The following is a 20,175-nucleotide window of genomic DNA, read 5'->3' on the forward strand; positions in this document are numbered from 1 at the left end:
TTGTTTGAAATCAGGGAGCATGATGCCTTTACCTTTTTTTCTTCTTTCTCAAGATTGCTTTGGCTATTTGGGGTCTTGTGTGGTTCCATACACATTTTAGGATTGTTCTATTTCTTAAAAAATAGCATCAGAATTTTGATAGGAATTGCACTGCATCTGTAGATTCCTATGGGTAATACGGACATTTTAACAATGTTAATTCTTCCAATCCATGAGCATGAAATATCTTTCCATTTATTGGTGTAGTCTTCGATTTCTTTCAGTGTACAGATGTTTTATCCTCCTTGGTTAAATTTAGCCCTAGGTATTTTTTTGACGTATTATAAATAGAATTGTTTCCTTAGTTTCTCTGATAGTTTGTTAGTGCATAGAAATGCAACATATTTTTGTATATTGACTCTAAAAATTTTTTAGTTTTTATTTAAATTCCAGTTAGTTAATACATAGTGTAGTATTAGTTTCAGGTATACAATATAGTGATTCAGCACTTCCATATGACACGCACTGCTCACCACAAGGGTACTCCTTAATCCTCATCACCTATTTAACCCATCCCTACCCACCTCCCTTCCAGTAACCATTAGTTTGTTCTCTATACTTAAGAGTCTGTTTTGTGGTTTGCCCGCTCTCTTTTTCCCCTCTTTAGCTCATTTGTTTTGTTTCTTTGGATGCCTTTTATTTCTTTATTGCCTTATTGCTCTGGCTAGGACTTCTAATACTATGTTGAATAAAAGTGGTGAGAGTGGGTATCCTTGTCTTGTTCTGATCTTTAAAGAAAAGCTTTCAGCTTTTCACCATTGAGTATGATGTCAGCTGTGGTATTGTCATATATGGCTTTTATTATGTTGAGGTACATTCTTTCTATACCCACTAGGTTGAGAGTTTTTATCATAAATGGATGTTGAATTTTGCCAAATGCTTTTTCTGCATCTATCGAGATGATCATATGATTTTTATCCTTCATTTTGTTAATGTTGTATTTCACCTTGGTTTGCAGATGTAGAGCCATCCTGCATCCCTGGAATAAATCCCACTTAATCATGCTGTATGATTCTTTTAATGTATGTGTTTTTGAAATGAATTTTTATACATTATATAATATATTCCTTTTAGTGTCTGGTTTCTTTTGTGCAATGTATTTATTTATTGTTTATTTTGAGAGAGTTTGAGTGGGGGAGGGGCAGAGAGCGAGAGAGAGAGAGAAAGAATCCCAAGCAGTTCCTGCACTGTCAGCACAGAGTGCATGGGGCTCAAACCCACAAACCATGAGATCAGGACCTGAGCTGAAACCAAGAGTTGGTCACTCAACTGACTGAGCCACCCAGGTGCCCCTCTCCTATGCAAATTTAGGTATGAACAATTCATTCACTATTTTTCCATTGAAGGCTGGGTTCTCCAAAGATAATGCGGAGAAGCTTGCATTGCAATTGCAATGCGGATTGCAACATGCTAGTTACTGCTCCGTAAGGAGGAAAGAAGATTGGGCAGAGAAAGCAGTTGAACTGTGAAGCAGACCTGACAAAGGCTCAAGTGAAAATTGCCCATAGAGTGGCCTGCGTTGAGCTGAAATGACTAAGCATTTACTCCTCTCCCTTATTCAGTTCCCAGATAGGGGCTGTGCTAAGGGCAAGCCCCAGGCAAAGCAACTACTTGCAATTGAGGCAGATGCTGAAAGAGGTGAACAGGTGGAAGCTGCCTGCAGACTGCATTGTTTGTGACTCATCAGTCAATCCTAGGGCAGGATGTAAAAAAGAAAAAAAAAAAGCCTGAAAACAAATTATCTGAAAGTGGGATTAATATCACACTACATTGGGGTAAGTGAAAGTCTCTTTTTCAAGTTCCTCTGTATATAAGAAACATTTTATAACCTGGATCTTGGCAGCACATCTTGGTAATATATTACCATATTTTTGCTGCGTTATATTACATTCCATGAATCTAGCTTTACAATAGGTCTTAATTTATGACAGTTTAAGTGTACAGGTTTACACTTCAACATTACCTTGGCTATTAAACATTTTTTTTACATCTCCCAATGCATTTTGTTTTAATTTTTTAATGTTTACTTCTGAGAGAGACAGAACGTGAGCAGGGGAGGGCAGTGAGAGAGAGAGAGAGACCCCGAATCTGAAGCAGGCTCCAGGATCCGAGGTGTCTGCACAGAGCCTGAAGCAGGGCTCAAACTCACAAACCATGAGATCATGACCTGAGCTGAAGTCAGATGCTTAAAAGACTGAGCCATCCAGGTGCCCCTCCCTATGCATTTTAGAATTACTGGCTGCAACAAGCTAGCACCTAGGAGATCTGTCAAGGAAAGGGCACAGAAGCTGATGAATATAATGAACTGGATCTCATCAGGAGAAAAACGGAGACACCAGGCACTCACTTCCCTCACTGAACTCCAGCACAACTTAAATGTTTTTGCTGGCTTGCATTAGCAAACTCATTATAGCAGGGTTTGGTTTGCACAGTGAGTAGTTTGTAAGTTTTGTAGCTTGGTGTGGTATTATTATAATGTATAGGAATATTCAGATAGTCAGAGTTTGTATACTAAAATAAACCTATATTTCATGTAACACACACACACACACACTTCGAACTCTAAATTTGTATTTTGTGAGGTATTCCTTACTGTATTGGGAATATAATAAGATGGTGATTAGTAGTACATTTTTTATTTATTCTGGTAACGTAGCTTTGGTGGAAATTGTCAACAGAATCCTACAAAACCCAAAACAATAATGAACATCGTTAGCCATTTCATGCCTCAGTGCCTACAGCTAAACATGTACTAAGTAAAGTTAATGATAGTGCAGACTGCCTTTCTACAGTGTCATTTCCAGTTGGGGAATGTAATTACATTTAATTGAGTTGAAGCACATTATTACACTGAACCATGCCTCTGTTGATTCTAAATAAGCAATCTGGGGTATTTTGTAACAGTGGAAAAATGCTTTCAATCTGAATAGAGAAAAATTTAGTATGGCAGCCAATGTAGGTTTATCTCCAATTACGGACAATTAGGAAGAATCTTTGGTATTAGTAGAAGGAAGTTCTGACAACTGATTAAAGCATAGGTCAGGTTAAATTAAAAATTTATGTAAAGTACACAAAAAGCTGAGCAAATGATATGAGGGGAAATGTAGAATAGTGAAAAAAAAAAGTGATTAGGGAAAATGAAGTCCTGAAATCTCCGTTCTAAAATCACGAACCACTAGCTGTATTTGGAGACTATGCCCAGTTATTTCATCAATGAAACAGTTGGTCAAAGTGCACCTAAAACATCTCTTCTCACAAAACTTATTGATGTACGCACAATTCATACTTAATGTGTCCTGAGAAATAGATGACAGTTATCACTTACATTACTCCAAAATACATTATTTGAGGGAAAATGTAAATGTCATGATAGTTCTGTTTTTGGTAAAATAAACATTTGACTCTTCATTTCTTTTGCATTGTTTTTCACAGTATCACCTTATTATTTCCTATTCATGATTATGCCAATTGCATTTCACTCTAAGTACACATCCTCAAAGGAGCAAGAATATACAAAGGGGAACATTCAGTCTCTTTAACAGATGGTGCTGGAAAACTAGACAGTTTCCTATGCACAAGAATGAAGCTGGATTACATTCTGATACCATCCACAAAAATAAACTCAAGATGGATTCAAAACCTAAATGTGAGTCCTGAAACCATAAAACTCCTAGAAAAAAACATGGGCAGTAATTTCTTTGACATTGGCCACTGAAACATTTATCTAGAATGTCTCCCGAGGCAAGGGAAACAAAGGCAAAAACTAAACTACTGGGGTTACACCACAATAAAAAGCTTCGATACGGTGAATGAAATCCTCCACAAAATGACAGGCAAGTTATTGAATGGGAGAAGATATCTGTAACTGATATATCCAATAAGGGGTTAATATCCAAAGCATATAACGAACTTATAAACTCAATACCAAAAAAAAAAAAAAAAAAACAAACACAAAACAAAAACAAAGAATCCAATTCAAAAATGGGCCGAGAACCTGAATAGACATTTTTCCAAAGAAGATGTACAGATGTCCAACAGACACATATCAAATATGCTCAGCATCACTCATCAGGGACATGCAAATCAAAACCATAATGAGACATAACCTCACACCTGTAAGAATGTCTATTATCAAAATGGGGAGAAATAACAAGTGTCAGCGAGAATGTGGAGAAAAGGTGGCAATGCAAATTGGGGCATCCACTATGGAAAAGAGTATGGAGGTTTCTCAAAAAATTAAAAATAAAACTACCCTATGATCCAGCAATTCCACTACTGAGTATTTAGCCCCTAAAAATGAAAGCACAAATTCAAGGAGAAATGCCCCCCTACGTTTATTGCAGCATTATTTACAATAGCTAAGCTATGCAAGCAACCCAAGTGTTCACTGATAGATGAATGGATAAAGAAAATGCAGTATATAAATACAATGGAGTATTACTTAGCAAGAAAAAAAAGAATGGAAACTTTCCATTTGCAACATCAGTAGAACCTTGAGGGCATTATGCTAAATGTAACAAGTCAGAGAAATATAAGTATCATATGGTTTAACTTATATGTGGAATCTAACCAAACCAAACAAACAAAAAACTGAGCTGATAAATATCAAGAACAGATTGGTGATTGCCAGAGAAGAGGGGGAGCTGGGCATGAGCAAAATGGGTGAGAGGGGTCAAAAGGCACAACTTCCAGTTATAAAATAAAAAAAGTCATGAGGTTATAATGTACAGTATTGTGACTATAATCATTATGTATTGCATATTTGAAAGTAGGTTGTTATTTTATTTCATTTTAAAAGTCCTTACGAGGTTCAGAGAATTTAAAAATCTTGTCCAAGATCACACAGCTAAAAAGTGGAAGAGATTGCTCTGATAGCCAAAGTATTATTTTGTGAATCCATTTACTTTTATCTCCATGCTTTGTAACTTATATTATCCAGTCATCCAATTCAAGTTTGTTTCTTTTTTCTGTTACTAGTAAGATTTTCTCTTGATTTCAAGCCAGGTTTTCAGAGCAGGAAGTTTTCATGTTTCTTTTTACTTTTTCTTGATGAATGTAGACACATGTATAAGTTGTTGTGAAACGTTTCCCTAATGAAAATATAAATTTATGCTACCAGCTTCTTTGAGCATTACTCAATGTAAAGCATACTGTCATGAAATTTTTAAATGTCATTTTGAAATGTGGATTCTAGCAGGGGTATGTGCCTTTTAGGAATCAGATAAAACTATTTTAATTATTGATAAAGTACACAATACTACAAATTACAAAGTAGCAACTTTTTTAAAAGTAATATTCAGACTTCAACATACTCTCTCAAGAAGGCTTCCAGTAGATTTTCTAAGTCCGAAGCAGGTAAGAAACAAAAAACCTCTGTCACTCACAACGTGTTACCAATACAATCAAATGAACAAAGTTTAACATAGACAATCCCTAGATTTTGCTTTTTTGCTCATTTGAGTCTTGCCAAACTAGAACAAACAAAACCTGATGCTCATCACCTTTTACTCTTTCATTTACCAGTTTTTCACATAAACCATTATTGAGCTGATCAAGCAACTTCCAATCACAACTTTGCCATAAAACAATTCTACTTCTACTCAAGCCCTAGAAGTTCATTGAAAATGAAAGCAGTTCCTTCCTATATAACTTAAAATGTTGAGCCTGAAATCCTATTCAAATGTCTAACAGAATTCTTTACTTAACTACTGTACAACTTGGACTACAAAGAGCTTGCATAGATAAATTATTTCACCTGACTGCTAACAATAAGAAACATGAAAATTACATGTCATATTAAACAAAAGGAATAAGCTATTGCATTGAAAGAAGAGGCATTAACAGAGCTAGTTTTTAGAAATAGAATATGTTGAAGTCAGAGAATTCCCCCAAAACAAAATGTTGTGAGGAAGCAGAAAAAATATGAATGGGAAGTTGGGGAATAGTTACATGGTAGGACAAAAAAATGTAGGAAAAGCTCACAACGGAAGTGACTCAAATGGAATAAATGGTCCAGCCAAAGCTGAGTGTGCATGGCTCTCTTCCCCAATGAGAAAACAATACAAACTCTCCAGAAGAACAAAATTAAGGAGACTGACAATATCAAGTGTTGATGAGAATATGGAGCAACCATAACTCTGATACACTGTTAGTGGGAGTGTAAAGTGGTACAACATTCTGGAAAAAGTTCTTGCAGTTGCTTATAAAACTAAACCTATACTTAGCCTACAACCCAGAAGTTACACCTCCAAGTAGTTACCAAAGGAAATAAAATATTGGTACCAGAATATTTACATCTGTTTTGTTTCACAGTAGACAAAAACCAGAACAGTCCAGCTGTCCATCAACGGGAATAAAAATAAACCATTTACACATAGAACAAAATGAATGACTCTCAAAAAACATGCTGAATGACAAAAGCCTTATAGAAAAGAAAATACATACTTTCATTTAATTTATTAAAAATCCTAAAACAGGCAATATTAACCTATAATTAAACAGCCAACTAAAAAACAGAATGGCCATGTCCTGGGAGAGATGGAGGAAATGGAGCTTGACTGAGAAGGGACATAAAACAAATGTATAGTCTAAGAGCAATGTTGTGTATCTGGAGAGAAATCTGGGTTGTATAACTGCATGCATTTTTCTGAAATTTACTGAATGATACTCTTAAGATTGGTGCATTTCATTATATGCAAAGTTTATCTCAAAAATTTAAAAAGCCTCTAAGTTAATTTTGAGTGCTGGTTAATGATATGCATGCCAAAGTGATTAGGGGTGAAGTGTACTGATGTCTTCAATTTACTGTAAAATGCATAGAAAATTGGGTCAATGATTAGACAGGGGGATGAAAAGGTGGATAGATATGTAATAAATCAAGCAAGGTAAAATGCAAATTGTAGAATCTAGGTTGTGGATATATGAAGGGTGCGATATAAAATTCTTTAAACATTTTTTGTTTGAAGTTTCTCTTAATGAAATGTGGAGCAAATGCAGAGATTAATTACCCACTATAAAATATTATCACTTCCTCTCCTGCTTTGATGAAGACAAAGACCAGTGGTTTTCTGAAATAGGTAGAGTATGTAGGTCTTGGGTACTGAGAAGAGAGGGCTCAGAAAGTGAAAGCAGATGGGGGCTCAAATTGCAGATGTTATGCACTTGTATAAATAAATTAAGCAATTGCTTAAGTTCTTTGGGCGACAGTCTCCTTCTGTTCATATAAAGATAATACTTTCTACTTCATAGGGCTATTGGGAGGATTAAATTAGATGATAAAATGAGAAGATGATAGCTGTGTCTTCAAGGCAGATCTGCCTACAGTCTGAAGCATTGTAGATTCCACCCACCATCTGTGAATAAGCCAAGGGCCTTTCCTCCCCCCCCACCTCTCTCTCTCAATCTTAACCCAATTTCCAGCCTCACTCCTTTAAACACAAGACTTCCAGATAAACATATTATATTTTCTAATTTGTTTGAAATGATATTTAGGATAGTAATTTCCAACCACCCCATTGGATTAGTGTATATCCCTGTACATTCTACTTCTAAGAATAAAAATGTCTGGCAAAGAAACATGTATTGTTTCTTGAAATAGGGCTGCTACTATACTGTTAAAAGTAAATTATTTTATACAAATCTGGGCCTTGATATAATTATATGCTATACAAACAAACCTTCAAACACATAAGAGCCTGGATCACAGAATTCTGAACGGACTCTCATGCACATATGTTTGTAGCTTAAATCATCTGGACTGAAAAATCAGCCTATCTGCTACCACCTGGTGGTAGTTTACCCAAATACGGGCTGTAATATTCCTGTATTTAAATAAACACCTGATCAATTCAACTCTCAATCTATAAATCTAAAACGTGTTGCTAACTCAAAACGCTGTGGGAGATCTAATTTTTGAAGCATATTTCCAGATGTTTCATTTACTTTCCTTAACACAGTAAATCATTATCACATGGAAGATCCTTTAATGTTTTTGTATAGTATTAACCAACCTTATTTTCCCTTGTTTTCATTCACACAATGTGTGCTCCAGCAAAATTATCTACCTGCTGCTTTTCAGTCTGCCCCCCTCAACCCCCAGCTAGCAATGTTCTTTCATGCCCACCTCTGTATGTACAAATCAAATGTTCTCATGTCAACTCCTCCACAAAATCTTTACACTTTATCAAACAGAACATACTCTCTTCTCTGATTTCCTGTAGCAATTCACTGTAGTGCCCATCCTCACAGTAGGTCACACTTACACTGGGTTACAGTTGTTTACGTACTTCACCCAGCTTTTAGGAGATCACAAAATATAGAATTGCCCCCTAATATTATATACAATTATTTTTGTAGTTCACAAAGAACACAGCATTTTATTTTTTATTGTTTATTTTTTGTAAATTAGTTGTGAAAGACAGAAAGCAGGAAAGACAGAGTGCAACTGGGGTAGGGCCAGAGAGAGGGAGACAGAGGATCCAAAGTGGGCTCTGTGCTGACAACAGAGAGCCCCATGTGGGACTCCAATGAACCAACCCTGAGATCATGACCTGAGCCGAAGTCAGAAGCTTAACTCACTGAGCCACTCAGGTGCTCCTAACATTTTAATAAATACCTAGTAAGAGGCAGTTTAGAATCAGTGGTTAGGCTTTGGGATCAGACTGTGTTCAAATCCCAGATTACCAGTAGTAACTTCACTCTGTATTTTTAAAATGGTACAAACATGATTAATTGGAGAGCTATGTGGAAGGCAAGGTATCTGTATTTTCCAAACATCAATAGCTCATAGTATTCTCTTAATAAGTATTTAGCACATACTTTTGAATAAATTAATTAAGAGTGTTCCATAAGACTAATTACACAGATATAAAGAATAATCTCAGCATACATATGTGTGTATATACATACATACACACACACACACACACACACACACACACACCTCTCTCTCTCTTACACACACACACACACACATACACACACATTGCACTATAATATTACCTGGACACAATCCTCACATTTTGTGTGATATAGCCAATAGATAAGTAAATCAGTCAGGAGAATCAGATCAAAACTGTGAAAATCCAAATTCCACATTTCAGACCCACATTGTTCTAGCTGAATAGAAGTTAGCTCTCTAGTTATTGTTTTACTGCCTGTGTCTGATTCTTTTTAGGGTCTGTGTTTTAGTTGCTTTTTTCCCCTCATCCCTTGTCTTTATCTGGACCTAATTATGTCTTATGTTTACTTTGTTTTGAATTGTGATGTTCCTGCTTAACTTCCCATCTTTCTATTAACAATTTTAAGTATTTGAAAGAAAGGGTTTTTTTTTTCTTTTTTAAACACAAATATTATAGAACACTGAGAGATGAGGACATAAGTCAAACATTTAAGAATTCAAAGACAATGAAACCTTGAGATAAAAGCAGGTGTAAAAATGAGTGAGACATCAGTGTCAGGCTCTTAGGGGTGTTGCTAAATTATGTTCTGTCCAAGAATATTTTAGCCAATTGAATTTAATTCAACACATATTTACTGATTTCCTACAATGTGCATCAATCATGGAGGGAATAGAAAGTTACTAATATGTCACCTCTAACCTCAATAATCTAGTGCAGGAAGTGGAGGGGGGGTTAGGAGAATGGCCATATGCAGAAATTTCTACAATATAATGCTAAACGTAGGGGAAAACATAAGAACACCGCAGATGAGATGCTCTTCAGGTTCAGAGCAGAGCACGGTAACATCCAATTGGAGTAATTCAAGAAAAAAACCTTCCTTTAAAAAGGTGGACTATTGAACTATGAGCAACAAAATAAATATAGCATTTGATTTTTTCCCCAACAAATAAATATGCTGGAGTCCATACTTATGCCAAGATATATTTGAATACATAAATAAATGAGGTAGCTCTTCCTTACAGACTAATTCTGATTAATAAATATAGAGGGAATGGGGAATATATAAAATCAGAAAACATCACGGTAACAACTGTTGTAAGCAAAATCCACTGAGGATGTTAAAATCAGTGGGTGAAGATTTGAGGAGAAATAGCATACTATTATAGTCTCTTCCAAGATATATAATAAAAGGAGAAATAGTAACTGGAGGACCTTGAAGACACCAGTCTAAGTGATCAAGGTTGACATCTCTTGTAGTTAAGACATATCAACATCATGTACCCCCTGATATGATGCATTGGAAAGGACACAACATGGCATTTGTGGTATTCTTGCCAAAGATACAAAAATTTTATCATGAAAAAAACATTATATGGAAAAAATTGAGGGAAATTTTATGAAATAACAGATGAGTACTGATCAAAAGTGTCAAGATTATGAAAGATAAGGAAAGACTGAGGAATGGTCACAGATTGGAGTAGACTAAGGAGCTATTCAAGTGAATGAAATGTGGATCCTGGAACAGAATCTGATTTTCTTCTACTGTTTTTGAATTGTGAGTAAAGAGATTCAATTTGTGGTTAAGGAAAATTCATTTTAAAAAATTATGTATTTATTTTGAGAGTGAGGAAGCATGGTTGGGGAGGGGCAGAGAACGAGGGAGAGAGAATCCCAAGCAGGCTCTACGCTGTCGGCATAGAGCCTGACATGGGGCTCAATCTCACAAACAGTGAAATCGTGACCTGAGAGGACATCAAGAGTCATACACTTAACCAATTGAGCCACCCAGACACCACTAAAGAAAATTCCTTTGTCAATAGGGTTGAGTTCCTCAAGATAAAGGACCATAATTAGTTCACTTAATGTCTACAGCCCATTAGAGTGCACATGTTTCGTATCACTTCTCAATATTTATTGAATGAATGGTGAGAAAGGGAAATAGATACAGCAAGGGGCTGGAAATGAGGAGGCTATTGAACTAGACAGACAAGGAGGGCTGAATTTGAACTGAGGTGAAAGATGACGTGGATGGGATAGCTATGAGAGATACTGTAAAGGTTGCATCTAGAGAACCTAATAGATGATTAGCTTGAGGACAGAAAAAGTCAAGAAAGTTTCACATTTTTGAGCCTAAAGGTAACTCAGAGAATAGAGGAGAATATAGTATCTTTAACAGAAAATAATCTTAGACAAGTCCCTAAAACCATAATTTTGATGCCCTGATTTTGGCTTAATAATTTTTACAGGCCAATTCATCACTGGACAAAAATTCACAGCTGGGCTATGTAACTCATGTGTATATTATTGGTAAAAGACTAACTCTGATATCAAGAGGCATGGAAAATGATTAGCAAATTTGTGAATTTTCATTCTCTTAGCATTACTATTCCTAAGGATAAGTTTTTTTTTTTCTAAATACCCTTAATTTTTTTTTAGCAGTACCATTATAACTGAAATTAAAATGGATACCTAAAAGTAGGTTGCTGTAACAAAATCCTTAAACATGTGACATTGGCTTTATGACTAGTAGCTAGCATAGGCCAGAACGGCTTCAAGGAGATTGCAAATTGTTCCCCGGGAAGACAAAGGACACTATTATTAAAGACTGATGAAAGCATTACCCACATTATGTAATGACAAAGTTCGGCAACATTCTTACCTATAATAAAGAAGATGAGTATATTCTTTTTTTAATGGTTATTTTGAAAGACAGAGAGGAGAGGGGCAGAGAGAGAAGGAGAGAGAGAGAATCCCAAGCAGGCTCCTCACTGTCAGCACAGAGCCTAATGTGGGGCTCAATCTCACAAAACCTGAGATCATGACCTGAGCCGAAATCAAGAGTCAGATGCTCAACCAACTGAGTCACCCAGGCGCCCTGAATAGGAGTATATTGTTCATAAAACTGCAAATGTGGCTAGGAACACTTCTAGGCACTATTTTTAAAGTGCCAAATGTTTTCCTTTTAACTGTGTTTGGTAAGATAAAAATAGATGAACTGAAGAAAGACTTGTTAGGTTTTCAAGTAGAATATGGAAGAAAAATTTCCAATCCCAGAATTACTAGTTTAGAAAATAAAATTTGTTGTCATTCCCCAAATCCCAGTTCACAAAATATACTCAAAGAAAATTAAAACCTGAAGGGAATGCCAGAGCCCAGCCAGTAAAACATGGCCCCAGGGTCAAGATCAGTTTGGGGTATGGTTGTAAGACCCTTTGTTGGGACTTCAGAAAAATGTAATGGAGTACTTTGTATACCATCTGAGCTAGACTACAGAACTTCTAAGAAGCTAAGAACATGTCTTACAGACCCTTTCAATTAAAAAATTGGCCCTTCGGGAATCATAAAGACACGATTCTTATATTCTTTCTGTTACAAAAAAAGCGGGGAGGGGGGCTTTTAAGACTCTTGAAGGTGCTTTCCCATAGCTTAAGGGATAGAAGAGCCTGCTGAAAGGAGTATACAGGTATTGTTTTTGTCTAATGAAGATTTAATTTGATGCACAGAAGACCTACGTTTCTTAAAACAATTATACAAACTTGAGTCAAATGGTACAGAATTGAAAATTGAGGGGTCTCTGGAACCCCCACCAATACCCTCCTATGGACTGGAAGCAGACTGAGAAGCTACTCCACTGTAAATGTAGGCAATTTATTATGGAAAGAGAAGGATGCTTCAGAGGATAGAGTGAAGAGTCCAAGGACCAGGGGGAACCCAAAAACCATAGAACAATAGAACTCACTTGTAGGGAGCAGAACCTCCCTGGAGTCAGAGGAAATGGCAACATGTGCCCAGCTGGATTTGAAAATTGCTATGGACTGGTGACTTCTAAGGGCCACCTAGCTATCTCCCTTTTTCAACTGGGGTATCTATTGCAGTTGTTCTGTGCTTACTATCATTTTTAAGTTAGGAGTGTGGACCACAGATACTTTGTCTATTAAAGGTCTCTGCAACCCAGGATCTGTACCTGAAGAGCCCCATCCACACATGCACCAGATTTAGATGACCAGACTACATCATCCTGGACTTTGAGCTCTGTCATAACGGTATGAGGCTTTAGGGGTTTTAGGGAAGAGGCTATTTTTCATGTAGGGTCATGGACTGTTGGGGTCAGAGGACAAACGGTGGCAGCTACTTTCCAAAGATGGTCCTCAACCATTTCTTCCCTTTTTGAATGCATGTACCACTCTTTATAACAAGAGGTAGAGCTAATTTTCTATCCCCTTAAATCTGGGCTAATCCTGTATCAGGTTTTGACCAAGAGCATGAAGCAGAAATGCCATTCTTAACCTTCCAAGCCCAGTCCTTAAGATCACTGACAGCTTTTACTTTCTGCCTCTTGGAATCCCCCAACACATGGAGAGGTCATGCAGAAGAAAGGAGGTATTCTATGGCCTCAGCTGAGTTCCTCAGAAGAGCCTGCACTGCTGCCAGCCATGTGAGTGAGCAGACTTATGTTCTAACTCAACCAAGTATCCCAGGGCTGTGGCCCTAGACACCATTCCATGAAACAGAAGAACAATTAAGCTGAACCCAGTTAAACAAAAGAATCCCAAAGATTAAACAAAAAAATTAGGGGTACTCGGGTGGCTCAGTCGGTTAAGCAACTGACTCGGTTTCAGCTCAGGTCATGATTTCACGGTTCCTGGGTTCAGGCCCCACACTGGGCTCTGTGCAGATGGTGCGGAACCTGCTTGAGATTCTCTCTCTCTCCCTCTCTCTCTGCCCTTCCTGCATCTCTCTTTCTCTCTCTCTCTCTTAGAATAAATAAATAAATTTGTTAAAAATTGTAGCTTTAGGCCTTAAGTGTTAGGGTGATTTATTACGTAACAATAGATAAATGAAAAAGAAATTGTATTCTGAAATTGGATCCTGGGGCGTCTGGGTGGCGCAGTCAGTTAAGCGTCCGACTTCAGCCAGGTCACGATCTCGCGGTCCGTGAGTTCGAGCCCTGCGTCGGGCTCTGGGCTGATGGCTCAGAGCCTGGAGCCTGTTTCCGATTCTGTGTCTCCCTCTCTCTCTGCCCCTCCCCCGTTCATGCTCTGTCCATCTCTGTCCCAAAAATAAATAAATGTTGAAATTGGATCCTTAGTCTATAATAGATTTGTAAAATTCAAACATGTTTATTGAGACCAATGTATTCATTTTCCATTATTAAAATCCTATGCAAAGCAAAACCATAATTATAAAAATTAGCATAAAAGTACAAATATAATAAAATCATATAATAAAATTACTTGTGACCTGCATCTCCCTAACTTCATTCTGCAGTCAAAATATATATAAGCTCTCTTTACACCAGCCTACAAAGTATTAGAATTTAGTTATCTGTTGTTTGCACTGTGCTGAAAACAAAAATTTATTTTCCTGAGGAAATTTTACTTATAAAGAAGTTCTAAATTCCTTCATATTAAGTGCTTTTTGCTCATATTTTGTGTATAGTTTATATATAGTTTTATATAGTTTACAATGCCCGATTTACGAGCTGGGTGACTAGACTAGATGTTGACCAACTTATGACATAATAAATGATGTACAACATTACTGTTTAAATTCTGAGTTTGTAACACCTGTATTTCCCCCATATTTTTCAGTTTTCCATATTTTTTAATACAACATCATAGGGTCACCTACCCTGTCGCTCTTGAAGTGTAATGACTCACATCCTTTATATCTTCCAGAGCTAGGAGAGGTTTTGGCCTAACCCTGTCAGAGAGATCGGCTGCTTTAGAAGTTGAAGAGGCAGAGAAAACTGGCACATGACCTCGCACCAGGCCAGAATTTGAAAGCTCTATTTCCAGGACGAGTCAAACCTAGCTTCAGAAAACAAGGCTACCTGTCACAAAGTATGCCAAGCAAAAGCCAAAGTAGAAGAAACTTTAAATCTAACCCCAAAAGTAAGTTCACAGTGCTAAATACAATGGCCAATGGCCATTTTACTGAACCTATGGGCAGTATTTCCAAAGCCGATCCGTCCATCCTCCTTGAAACACTTTCTCCACTTGGCCTGGAAGATAACACTCCCTCTTATTTTTTTTTTTCTCTTTCATTGGTCACTGGCTGTTTTATCTCAGGAGAAAGTGCTGATTTCTGCTCTTGTCCTGAATTTCTTAATATCCATGTGTCTTAGGGCTCAGCACTTGGTCCTGTGTCTTCTCTCGCTCATTCTCTGTTATCTTATCCAGTTCTGTTGCCTTAAATACTTTCCCACAGACTGGCAATCCCCAAACCTATCCCCAATCTCTAGCACTGATCTCTCCCTGGAACTTCAGACTCTTAACCACCTCCTACTTGAGATCTGCATTCGGACAGCTAACACGCATCTCAACCTCCTGTGTCCAAATTGAGTGAGAACTTGGGTCTCTCTACCAAACTGTCCTTCCCATGTCAATAAATGGCAACAATATATTTCTAGTTGCTCAGACCCAAACCTCAGGGTCCTCCTGGATTGCTTTCTTTACCCTAGTCATTACATTCAAATCCTGGGCAAATCTTGTTGGCGCTTTGGTCAGAATATATCCAGAATCTGACCACTTCACGCTGTTTTCAAACCAGCATCATCGCTCCCCTGGATTATTCCAATGACTTCGGAGTTGGTCTCCTGCTCCCACCCTGTTCCCTCTACAGTCTGTTCTCCACACAGCAGCCAGGAGGAGGCAGTTAAACTGTAAGTCTGTCAGTTCTCTTTCAAAACCTTATAATGGCTCCCCACTGTTTTCAGCCTTAAAACCTTGCATTGGCATTCACGACCCAATGTGGTTTGGGCCATCCATTACCTCTTTGATTTTATATCCTATTGCTCTCCCCCTGGATCATTCTACTTCAGCTGCATAGGCTGCCTTGCTCTTCTGGGACTTGCCAGGCATTCACTTGCCTCCTTTCTTGGGCACTTGCTATTTTCTCTCTTTGGAAACCTCCTCCCCTAGATACCCACGCAATTGCTCTCTTACCTCTTTTAAGTCTTTGCTCAATATCCCTTTTTCAGCATGGCTTGTCCCAGTGGTCCTGTTCATAACTGCAACCCACACCAGATTTTGACACTCCCTATTCCTTTTCAAGTTTTATTTTTCTCCATAGCATTTACCACCTTCTAGCATCCTGTGTAAATTACTTCCTTTTTAACTCTCTGTCTTCCCCCAGCTAGAAAAAAAGAACCCCAAAGGCGGAGACTTCTGTTTTGATTTTTTTTTTCATTGATGTATCCTTACCTCTTAGAACAACCTGACATACTGCAGGTGCTCAATAAATACTTGTTAAATGAATGGTGATTCCATGTTAATGAAAGTTCTTTATCTCATTTTTCCCTCATAAATTTATCTACTAGCTGCTCAAGAAAATATGTGGGGAAAAAAAGGGTCAGATTTAGGAAAATAAGTCTCTGTCTTTATAGCATCTTATAAAATGCCAAGTTATTGCTGGAAATTTGGTGAGCCACACTGAAAACTGATTTAAAAGAAAAAGAATAAAATATACAATGGAAACTAAACTACAAATGCTGCTTCTAAAATCAGCCTTCAAAATACTTTACATACGTAAAGCCATTCCATTAACAGTCCTGGCCTCTCCTCAGGAAACAGCCTATTCACAGCCTTACACTTTCTGTCTCAAGAGAGTTTCCTCAAAATGATAATGCAAAAAAAAAAAAAAAAAAAAAAAAAAAAAAGAAGAAGAAGAAGAAAGAAAATAAAGAAAAAAGACAAACAGTTTGACATTAACTTAGATTTTCTCTTAGCAAAACCTAATCTGAGTTTTTTTTTTTATCAACTGTTAGTATCTTAACGGAAGATGTTTTAATATCAGGCCATGAAATGAAGGTTAAAAGGCTCTGCAGAAGGCACTAATGTTAGCTCTTTATTTGGCTTTTCTGAACAAATACTTGGTCACCTACAGTGACTGGACCTAAAGACTTCATGTGCCAACTTTGGGGCTCAAATCTCTTTTTCAGGCACCCCTGCACATTGACTACAATACTTCCCATGGATGTCTAGATCAGTAAACATGGCACTTCAGCATGGAAATCCCTGTGGGGTTCTGGAAGTCCTAGGGGATGAATAGAGTTGATGAATAGAGTCCAGGTTTTTCCCAAGGAATATATTCACCCTTAGTGTCTAGATATGTGTGTGCCTTGCTGAGTGGGGAACAGCTGGGTGGCGGTGATATACATATTTATGGTGGTCTTCCTTTTTATTCCCTGTGGAATAACTTTGGTGAAAGTGTCCAACCATCTAGAAAATCATAATAATTTGAGTTTAAAATGTCTAACATTTGAAAATTAGACCTTCAGAAAACTTTTCTTTTGGGGGGAAAAAAAGGGTATCTCTTCAAAGCAAATTACTTGTTTTGATAAAAATACATGTGGGTAACTTCTCATTGAAAACAAGTAAGTGTTGCTCTCTGGCTTCAGACCTTCCTCAGACCCACTTTCCAAATACGCCGGTTCCTTGTGCTCCTGTGGGAATCTCCAGAACTTGTATGCTTTCCAGACCTACATCCCAGGATGCACGGCCTCCCGTGGTGTTACCTGGGTGGTCCAGAGTCTCCAGCAACAGCAGTGCTCCATTTGTGGAGCTTCAAATTTTTCCAAACTGACTTTTTTTTGTTGTTGTTGTTTTTGCATCTAATCTGGTTTAACTACTCATTTTTCTTTCTGGGGTTAGAAAGAATGCTTTTTTTTGGTTCAGTGCATTACATCTGTCAATCAACTTGAACTTTGACAAGGATCTTCTGGAGACACAACTGGCCCTAACCTAAAGGAAGAATCCTAGCACAGGGGATTTAGGTGCCAAGAATTGATGTGTTACAGTGAAAGGAACATTAGATTAGGAGTAAGAAGACCTGGGCTCCAGTCCCAGTGCCATTACTTATTAGCCATGTGGCCTCAGCAAGTCACTTAAACTGTTCAAGCATCTGTTACTATTTACCCTATTTGATGTGCTGGAGTTGAGACTAATATAATAATATATTCAAATAATATTATAGAGTTCTTTACAAACCTAACACCATATTATTGACTGTATGGATGGATTTGAGGGTGCAGCCCTTTTGGTGACCTTCACATCACACTGTCTATGTGCTGCCTACACCACCCACATTTAGAGCTGCACCTATGTACGTGTGTCAAAAAATAGACTTTGAATAACACAAGTGATTGCCATGATCACGGAGGAGCTATTATGAAAAATATTACTTTGATTAAAAATGTCAGTTTTGAGAAGCTTTTAATATCTTCCACCACTGCTCAACTGACATCAATGACATTTCAATATTAGTTCCTAAAAGTTAGTTTTCATTTATATCTTTATTTAACTGAGCTTTGCATACTTCCAATTTGTAAAAGACAATGGCTTTCAGTAATACTTTAGCTCACAAAGAAATATGTTTGCAAATTAACCCATCAATTTCTGTATATTCTGGACAGATGTAAACATTTTCCTAATTGTTGAATTCTTGGACATTTTATCATATGGATCCTAATAATACCACGCCCTACTTATAGGACTAAAGAGTACTATTAAGTATTAAGATTTTCTTCATAAAGTGTGCATTTATTTTTAACTATTTCCAAAGAAGGTTACCATTTGAAATTGGGTCTTCCATAGTAATTCCATGGTAACATTGGGATTTTAATGTCCACCTCAGAAAGTTAGAGGATTTGTTACAAGACCAAGAATGAATGGCATTCACCCACTCAGCTATTATCTACAGAGCATCTTTATTTATAGGATTCTTTGCCTGACACTGGGCATGTATCAATGAATGTATTCACAGAGCTTACATTCTCCACTATAAAAAATATAATCCCAAATGAATATGTAACCAAATGAACTCTCTGAAGCCTTGGATGAGTAGGTGTGTATTTATGTGTGTATACAAATATACAAATGTATGTGTGCATACATAAATGTATTCTATGCTTTCTGAAGCTGAGATCAAGTGTATTTTAGGATAAAGTGGGAGGGGAGAAGGGGGTTATCAGTTCTCACATATAGAAAATATTCCCTTAGGGATTTACAGTGGCAATAAAAGTTATTGAGTCACTATAGTTTCCCCCCACCTCGAAATTCCATCCCCCTCCCCAAGCCTCTCAAACCGGAAACCCAACACTTTCTCTCAGCACAATAGTTAATGATGTGTAAGTAACCATGTGATATTGGAGCAAAAGTAACCTCAAGCTCTCATCTTAGAAGGCTTGGATTTCATTTCTTTATGAGAAGGACCTACTAGTTGAAGCACCACTCCCATAATTTAGGATGGTATGTCAGTTTCAGGTTCTTCACTCATCATATAATTGCTATTTGAGTTTTCAGATTTAAATGTCAGCTCTACCTTACCACTTCTCTTCATCTGCCATCTCATTTGCCCCTTTCTCTGTTTCTAAACCACATGGAGCTCCTTTTCTATCTGTATCATCAACCCTTTTCATTGGCTCTCTACTCCTGATTGCTATAAAATCACTTCTCATCTTTCTCATCTCTTCTGTTTTTATCTCCAGATTTTCCAATGCCTAATATGAAAATGGCAGTTCATTCTCTTGAAGATATGCATTATCAGAATAATGCAACTGGGTAACCATTCTTTAAAGAGACCACTGACCAGACTGTAAGTCCCGGTACCCTCCCCATCTGACATATTTTGGCTGGTTTCAGGGCACAGATAATAAATGGCTCAATGAATGCCAACTCTACTGTAAATAACTCTTGTTAATCTTACTGACAGTGAGAAAATAAGGTTGTCAGAAGGCAAGTTGGAATCCCTAAGAACAAATAGTCCTAAACATATTTTTGAGCCATATTACTTCCCACATTATTTTTCTTGGGCTCAGTTTTTCTTATCATTTAAGTAAATAATTTCTAAATCATACGGTATTTTATAGTTTTGAAAATATTTTCTCATATATTATCTCCTAAGAGATATGGATGATGATGGTGAAGACAATGACAATAATTAACTACATCTATTTCCCACAGCAGCAACTTGTGAACCTGTATGACTTGCCCTTGGCAGTCCACCTAAGTAGCGGGTTAAGAAATGAAATCCCAACCTTTTAAGATGAGAGCTTGGGATTATTTTCACTCCAATAGCACATGGTGGTGCGCTAGCTATTTATACATCTCTCGGGTCACACTATCTCAAATATAAGGTAATGCATTAAAATCCATCTCTTGTCTAGTAAATGGAATCCACCTTTATTGACCTCTGTTGTATCTGATGAAGGCAGTAATTATCAAGAGGAGAGATG

General features: G+C 37.3%; 1 long non-coding RNA gene across 1 annotated transcript in view; it reads left to right on the forward strand.

Annotated features, from left to right (window-relative positions):
- Positions 1–1,586: 1,586 nt before the first annotated feature.
- Positions 1,587–20,175, forward strand: part of LOC112849712 (uncharacterized) — a 50,957-nt gene continuing 32,368 nt past the window's right edge. Inside the window, exon 1 of the long non-coding RNA XR_015255776.1 lies at positions 1,587–1,814. This is a non-coding gene — a long non-coding RNA (uncharacterized LOC112849712). The remainder of the gene's footprint in view (positions 1,815–20,175) is intronic.

This window comes from Puma concolor, chromosome C2 (genome assembly GCF_028749965.1).
Source record: "Puma concolor isolate L17-30 chromosome C2, mPumCon1.1.hap2, whole genome shotgun sequence".
NCBI lineage: Eukaryota > Metazoa > Chordata > Mammalia > Carnivora > Felidae > Puma > Puma concolor.